This window comes from Nanorana parkeri, unplaced genomic scaffold (assembly GCF_000935625.1).
Source record: "Nanorana parkeri isolate BGI_ZX_2015 unplaced genomic scaffold, ASM93562v1 scaffold159, whole genome shotgun sequence".
Lineage (NCBI taxonomy): Eukaryota > Metazoa > Chordata > Amphibia > Anura > Dicroglossidae > Nanorana > Nanorana parkeri.
The window spans coordinates 2,146,545-2,155,609 of record NW_017306427.1 but is presented as its reverse complement, the minus strand read 5'-3'; positions in this window follow the sequence as shown (position 1 = coordinate 2,155,609).

Below are 9,065 nucleotides of genomic sequence, written 5' to 3'. Positions count from 1 at the left end.
TATGCTACTTTTTTGCATGTACGTCATTAAATAGACGTATTCTATCTGCTTTTGGAGTGCCGGTGTCCATATTCTTTTGCTGGACTCTCTTGGGCGCCATGAAGCCTTCTTCACAGCAATTGAACCTCTCTCCTTGAAGTTCTTGATGATCTGATAAATGCCTGATTTAGGTGCAATCTTTGGGTGCCCACACACCTTACGATAATCGTACGATAAATCGCGGGAAATCCCGCGACCGTACGATTATCGTAAGGTGTGTGGAAGCCCTGCGACCTCTACTACTGTAAGGTCGCACGACTTTAAACTTACGAACATGTTCGAAAACCCGCCGAGCATCGTACGATGTTCGGCGGGTGTGTAGCATGTTCGTAAGATAAAAGCCGGACGGGCCGGTGTGCGCAAGCGCACACTGCCCGTTCAGCTTTGCGGTCATCGGAAGCCCGCCCCTCAGGGGGGCGCGTCTTGCGATCATCGCAAGTACGATCTGCCTGTCCAAGATAGGCAGATCGTACGTTTTTTTAAGTACCTTACAACCATGGCAAGACAAAAGTCTTGCCATGGTTGTAAGGTGTGTGCCCAGCATTAAATGTAGCAGCGATATCCTGGCCTGTGAACCCCCTTTTTGTGCAAAGCAATGATGACGGTACGTGTTTCCTTGCAGGTAACCATGGTTACCAGAGGAAGAACAATGATTTCAAGCACCACCCTCCTTTTAAAGCTTCTAGTCTGTTTTTCTCAGTCAGCATGACAGAATGGTCCCAAGCCTTGTCCTCGTCAACACTGTGTTAAGGAGAGAATCAATGGCATGAAGTCAGCTGGTCCTTTTGTGGCAGGGCTGAAATGCAGTGGAAATATTTTTTGGGGATTACGTTTATTCTCATGGCAAAGAGGGACTTTGCAATTAATTGAGATTGATCTGATCACTCTTCATAACATTCTGGAGTACATGCAAATTTCCATCACACAAACTGAAGCAGCAGACTTTGTGAAAATTAAAATTTGTGTCATTCTCAAAACTTTTGGTCAGGACTGTACATCATATAGCTCCGCCTCCTGATTGCTAGGAGACAACGGGGATGAACGGTCCAGTCGCTGTAGGTAGCAGGGGCGTGGCCAGCCGTGTGTAGGAAGTGTATGACTTCATTGCAATTGACAGCTCACTAGGTCTGCCCCGCCCACTTTTTCATTCCCAGGTTCCCCCTATGCTGTGTATACGGGGTCCCTCTATGGCAGCGCCGCTGTCCGGTCACATGAGCCCCTTCATCGGGCTGATCGGACATCACACCCTCGGCTCTGCCTGGGATCAAAGTTCGGCCGGTGTACAGGTGATGCCGGAGATCGGCATGTCTGGGCTTGTCAGGTGTCAGGAATCTACCGGCACCGGACGAGCGATGACACACACAGAAACCATCCCCACGCCCCCCGCGCTGTGACATACACCGACCTGGAGAACACAGACGAGCGATCTTCACCGATAATCAGCGATAATGAGCAAAGTTCTGATGACAGTTACACCCGGACAATGACCGGCCACAGCGCCACCTAGGGGACAGAGACCGGCCGACCCGCCCGATGGAGGATGAGTCATCTGGGTGCAGCCGGGGATGAAAGGGCGATATGCCAAACTAGTAAATAACAGGACCGACAATAACAAGAGAGGGGACACTAAACTAGGGGACACCGAGCTCAGGAACACCAAGCAAGGGGACACCGAGATCAGGAACACCAAGCAAGGGGACACCGAGCTCAGGAACACCAAGCTAGGGGACATCGAGATCAGGAACACCAAGCTAGGGGACATCGATATCAGGAACACCAAGCTAGGGGACATCGAGATCAGGAACACCAAGCTAGGGGACATCGATATCAGGAACACCAAGCTGGGGGACATCGAGCTCAGGAACACCAAGCTGGGGGACATCGATCTCAGGAACACCAAGCTGGGGGACATCAATGTCAGGAACACCAATCCAGGGGACATCGATGTCAGGAACACCAAGCTAGGGAACATCGATCTCAGGAACACCAAGCTGGGGGACACTGATCTCAGGAACACCAAGCTGGGGGACATCAATGTCAGGAACACCAAGCTAGGGGACACTGATCTCAGGAACACCGAGCTGGGGGACATCGATGTCAGGAACACCAAGCAAGGGGACACCAAGCTCAGGAACACCAACAAGGGGACACCGAGCTCAGGAACACCAAGCTAGGGGACATCGATCTCAGGAACACCAAGCAAGGGGAAATCGATGTCAGGAACACCAAGCAAGGGGACACCGAGCTCAGGAATACCAAGCTGGGGGACACCGAGCTCAGGAATACCAAGCTGGGGGACACTGATCTTAGGGACACCGAGCTCAGCAACACCAAGCTAGAGGACACTGAGCTCAGGAACACCAAGCTAGGGGACATCGATCTCAGGAACACCAAGCTGGGGGACATCAATGTCAGGAACACCAATCTAGGGGACATCGATCTCAGGAACACCAAGCTAGGGGACATCGATCTCAGGAACACCAAGCTGGGGGACATCAATGTCAGGAACACCAATCTAGGGGACATCGATGTCAGGAACACCAAACTGGGGGACACTGATCTCAGGAACACCAAGCTGGGGGACATCAATGTCAGGAACACCAAGCTAGGGGACACTGATCTCAGGAACACCAAGCTGGGGGACATCGATCTCAGGAACACCAAGCTGGGGGACACTGATCTCAGGAACACCAAGCTGGGGGACACTGATCTCAGGAACACCAAGCTGGGGGACACTGATCTCAGGAACACCAAGCTGGGGGACACTGATCTCAGGAACACCAAGCTGGGGGACACTGATCTCAGGAACACCAAGCTCAGGAACACCAAGCAAGGGGACACCAAGCTCAGGAACACCAAGCTAGGGGACCCCGAGCTCAGGAACACCAACAAGGGGACACCGAGCTCAGGAACACCAAGCTAGGGGACACCGAGCTCAGGAACACCAAGCTGGGGGACACTGATCTCAGGAACACCAAGCTGGGGGACACCGAGCTCAGCAAAACCAAGCTAGAGGACACTGAGCTCAGGAACACCAAGCTGGGGGACATCGATGTCAGGAACACCAAGCTAGGGGGACACTGAGCTCAGGAACACCAAGCTGGGGGACATCGATGTCAGGAACACAGGAAGTGAGGAGGACATGGCATTTCTTTCACGGCTAAAACATTACAAAATGTCGTGCGCACTTTCCATCCAGCTGGTCAACAGAAAACCAAACGAAACATTTTCAACTGCTCGGGTGATTGTTGAACAGATTTGCAAACACATGTAAAGCCGCGTCTCTGGAACGTGTGATCCCTAACTCAGAACTATTTGAGACACCAACTATGAGATAAAGTATATAAATAGAAACGCACAATGCACGCATGTAGAGCAGATCTGTATACAGTAGAAGAACATTTGGCTTTCTGTAGGTCTGTGCCATAAAGAGTTGTGTGCCGGAGACGCTGTTCTAGACATTGAACGGCATTATTGTCCACTACGGAGTCAAACTTGTTGGCAAGCAGATGATGTTGCCGTATCATCTTCTGTAAGTTTGACGTCATCTGACAGGTGAGCTATGATTGGGCATCACGACTTTGCCCAATCATGGCTCTAACAGAGTACTGAGCCCTGATTGGGCAAAGTCTTGCACCCGACCCGTGGTCAGGTGCAAGCCTTTACCCAATTAGAGCTTCAGAAGGCGCATTGCCTTGTGGGATGTTGCACGGTCGAACAGACAGCGAACATCCCACAAAGTTCTTGCGTTCGGCGAACACTCAAACAGGCAATGTTCGACTCGAGCATCCAGCCCATCACTACTGGGTTGTGTCCTCCCGTTACCCTTAGGAGAACTATGGGGGAAAGACTTAACCCCATAGTTCTCCTTTAATGGTTACAGGAAGCCATTGATTTTAGTTATTTTTTTCCAAGGGCTGTGCTACCAAAAATATTAATTGAGGGTGCCAATAATTTTGTCCAGTCCACTTTTGGAGTTTTGCGTGGAATGTGTCAGATTTGGCTTTTTTTTCTCCACTTTTTTGTGTCACATCAATACAAACAGAAATGCACGAGAATGCCGAAACATTTGTCATTGCAACAATTTTCAACGCCAAGTGGCGCATTATCTGACAGAAATGCCGGGGTGCCAATATTTTTAGCCATGACTGGCAACACACAATGCACGCATGTAGAGCAGATCTGTATACAGTAGAAGAACATTTGGCTTTCTGTAGGTCTGTGCCATAAAGAGTTGTGTGCCGGAGACGCTGTTCTAGACATTGAACGGCATTATTGTCCACTACGGAGTCAAACTTGTTGGCGAGCAGATGATGTTGCCGGTAAGTCCCCGGTTCCATAAACACAGACTCCCAGTCTATATTGCCATTACCTCGCTCATGTGCTCCTCCCTTACTCATGTCCCACGGTCCATCCCATGTTACCAGCCTGGCAATAGCTTGTAGGTCAGTTGTATCATATTTGCTATTTGGGAAAGAACCAGGAACCCCCTGCATGCGATGTAAAGTTGCCCAAAGGTTCTCGTCTGGACTGTAGGTGTCTTTTTCCCCATTCACTCTACTTCCAACACCTTAGGATCACAAAATCTCTAGCCATTGCATTGTAAGCACTCCCAGAGAACATTGTAATGTCGTCAGGTGGGGGCTCTTTTACTTTCTCAGTTTTCAATATGTGAAGGTCAACTTCATAATGGTATAACCAACGTCCCCTCTTATGAGGTACTTGCCCAGACTCCATGCTGCTTTTCCCATTTAAAAACTGAAGAGCTTTCACAGGCAAGCTGGGGTAGGTAATGCATAGAGTTCTTAAAGAGGAACTTTACCCTTATCTTTAACCCCTTCCTGACGGGAGACGTACACTGTACGCCCCGTCACGAAGCGCCTATATGACTGGCCACGTACACTGTACGCCCCGTCACAAAGTGCCTATATGACAGGCCACGTACACTGTACGCCCCGTCACGAAGTGCCTATATGACTGGCCACGTACACTGTACGCCCCGTCACAAAGTGCCTATATGACTGGCCGCGTACACTGTATGCCCCGTCACAAAGTGCCTATATGACTGGCCATGTACACTGTACGCCCCGTCACAAAGTGCCTATATGACTGGCCATGTACACTGTACGCCCCGTCACAAAGTGCCTATATGACTGGCCACGTACACTGTACGCCCCGTCACGAAGTGCCTATATGACTGGCCACGTACACTGTACGCCCCGCCACGAAGTGCCTATATGACTGGCCACGTACACTGTACGCCCCGTCACGAAGTGCCTATATGACTGGCCACGTACACAGCACGCCCCGTCACGAAGTGCCTATATGACTGGGCCGATCAAAGACCTTTTCGTGAGATCTGAATCTGACATGCTGTCAGGATCAGTTATTATTAGCTGTTCCTAAGTTTGGAGCAGCCTAATAATAGCCAAAAATAAAATAAAAAGTTATTTTTTTTAACTTTTTTTTTACAAAGTGTAAACAAAATAAAATAAAGTGTAAAACAAAATTAGGAAAATAAAAATGATATATAAATATATTTTTTATACTATAATTATTATAACACATTTCTAAAAAAAAATAATAATAATCAAAACTTGTGAAAAAAAGTGTTTTCTTCTAGTTTTTCTCCTAATTTTTTTTTATATTTTATTCAAACTAAGTGAGGGGTTAGGTACACATATGTGATATAATTATACAGGTGAAACTCGAATAATTAGAATATCGTGCAAAGTTCATTTATTTCACTAATGCAACTTAAAAGGTGAAACTAATATATGAGAGAGACTCATTACATGCAAAGCGAGATAGTTCAAGCCGTGATTTGTCATCATTGTGATGATTATGGCTTACAGCTCATGAAAACCCCAAGAACCCCAAATCCACAACCTCAAAAAAGTAGATTATTACATGCAATCAATAAAACAAGGATTGTACATAGAACAATATCGGACCCCTGAAAAGTACAAGCATGCATATGTACTCAGTACTTGGTTTGGGCCCCTTTTGCAGCACTTACTGCAATGACTTTTGCACGATATTCTAATTATTCGAGTTTCACCTGTATAGCCCTATCTGTCCTCTAAAAAACTGAGTGGGTACGTTTAGTAAGAAAGTATATGACTGCTGTGGAAGAATCACACAGCAAAAATGTAAAAAGTGTGTCAGTCATTTATGAATAGAAACTGAAAACTAGCTCCGTCATGAAGGGGGTTAAAATAACAACAAAGACACCTTTAGAAATGTTTAGTGATAACAATCTACAATCACAGATACTTCTAGATCATTGGCGGCTTTTTATTCTTTGCATTCCTTATTTCTCTTTTCCTCCCCATTCTTCTCGCAGTGGCCATTTTTACTAAGGGCAAGTTACTAGAACTCCCTTTACTTCCTGGAACTCTGGCAGATGTGACTAGGACATGTGACAAGACGTAATCTTTCCAGGATGCAACACTGGGACACAATTGCATCACTAATGCCCAAGAGGACCAGGAAGTAGAAAAAAAAGAAATTGTAAGTAAAATACAAATATGTTTGTTTAAAGGAGAACTATGAGGTGAGTGATTTTCACTCACCTCATAGTTCTAGCCGACCTGTGACAATGAGACTGTCACAGGTCGGATCAGTAGATCGGGAAGTGAGTGAACACATATAGGCGTTCGCTCACCTCTCGATCCTGTGTCGGCAAAGAGCCGTGACAGGGGAGGGACTGGATTCCCCCCTCCCCGCTCCGATCCTCCAGCGCTGACTGGTGGAACGGACGGGGGAGGGGGCGGGCACAGCTGGCTCTGCCTCTAGATAGGCAGAGCCAGCTGTCAATCACGCAGCTGGGCGGATCCAGACATAATTGTCGGGATCCGTTCCTGCTGCGGCATCTCAGTATACCTCAAGCTGCAGCTCCCTATATACTGAGCTTTGGGTGGCGGGAGGACGCTAGTTTGTGTCCTCCCGTTACCGTTAGTAGAACTAAGAGGTAAAAGCCCTGACCCCATAGTTCTGTTTTAACTAATGAATGTAAGATGATTTCATATCAGCACGCAGAGCTCCATGCTGATGTGATTTTTAGTGGAAGGGGGGAAAGGTCCACTTTAAAGATTCAACACAACATGTTCTACAAAGGGCGGTTCTTGAACTTCCAAACTAGAAATACCTTCTGTCAAAGTTCATTTTTCAAACACTGTTTCCTCACAGGATTCATTAGCACACCATCATGGTTACTGCATTGTTTAAAAAAAAAACACTTTGGTTATCTCTTTACACAAAAGATATGAAAAAACACAAATGTTTAACGGATAAAACGAGTCCAGCTCTGACTCTCAACGTTCCGATTTCTTTCTAGTCCCATAAATCAACCAGGCTTCCGTGCAAAAGGATTTTTATTGTTATTATTATTATACAGGATTTATGTAGAGCCGACAGTTGTTGTCACGCTTTATAATATAACGAAGACATTACAATTACAACACAAATTAAGACAAAATAGTTAGGAGAGCCCTGCCCATGAGAGCTTACAGTCTAAAAGGGAGGGGCAAGTGATACTACAACTTGTAGCTGTGGAAGGAAAAAGGAGGAGCTTATCGCCATTAAGTGACACCTTAACTCTGAACAAAAATGTATCTTATTTGTGTATCACTCGGCTGTAGATCCTCCAATCATCTCTGAATTGGCGCTGACACTGTCCTTCCTTCTGGAGGGGGGCTACGTCTGTTCCCCATGGTCCCTGTGTGTGTTGTAAAGTAGTCACCGCTCCAAGCTCGCTCCCGGGATGGACTAAAATCTCAATACAAATCAGTAAACTAAACATGAGCTTGTAGTCCATCTCGGGTGGAGTGAGCTTGGAGCGGTGACTACTTTACAACACACACAGGGACCATGGGGAACAGACGTAGCCCCCCTCCAGAAGGAAGGACAGTGTCAGCGCCAATTCAGAGATGATTGGAGGATCTACAGCCGAGTGATACACAAATAAGATACATTGTTGTTCGGAGTTAAGATCCTTGAATGTATTTTTAAGAGAATTCCTGAGTTTAGTGTCACTATAAATGTATCCCAGGGGACTGAATCCAAAGTTACCCGGATGGTATTTTCTTCAAATAAAAAAAAAGAGATCTGTTCACTAATAAAGTTTGTCTTTTTTTTGTTAATACAGGTTGTCATTTCATCATTTAATTTTCTGATATATTGCTTCGGTTCTATATTTTGTTTCAGTTTTATAGTCAGGGGTTGAAAAATCCGCTCGTCCTCTCGTCTGTGTGAGGACGCCGGAGCCCGATGAGCAGCTTCCCGGCCGGCCGTTGTGATGAAACAGCCGGCCAGGAGCTTTACATTCAAGCGATGGGGCGTCTCTAGAGTCGCCTATGTCCAGTTATCGGTGTGGTCGTTTTTTGCAATTTCGGGGTGCGCACAATTTTACGGCTTGACATGTTTGGTGTTTATTTACCCGACGTGACGCGGTCTGTTAGTTATATTTTACCAAAAATATGAGTAATAATAAATGTTTTATAACATAACGTGGGGAAACCTTTTTTTTTCTTCGAAATGTACGATCCTTTTTTATTATACAATAAAAAATAAACCCCTCCCCCATGGTGATTATATACCACCAAAAGAAAGCTCTATCTGTCCCCAAAAAATGTTAACATAAATTGCAAGGCTATAGTGTGGTCATGCTGACTGGTGACATTTTTGACTGACTGGTGAGACACCCTAAAATATTTCAGGCCCTGTTTATAGTAAGTGGGACATGATCAGGGGGCATGATTCGGCCTACAGCACTGTTTTCAGCTGAACACTAATGTGTGTATATCATCAGTTCTAGAATATGTTATGTGGTATGGAGAAGAAGGTGAAATCTCTTTGTTTTTGGATGCAGGATACACCAAGAATCGGGTCACTGAGAATGTATTTGCTACTTTTTAATTTTTCTAATACATTTTGTGAGATTTAACTTTCTAGGAGCTCGTTCCTCTCAGAATCCTGTGCTGTGCGGGCCTCTGCCCACACACACTGAGTGGTCAGATTATTAT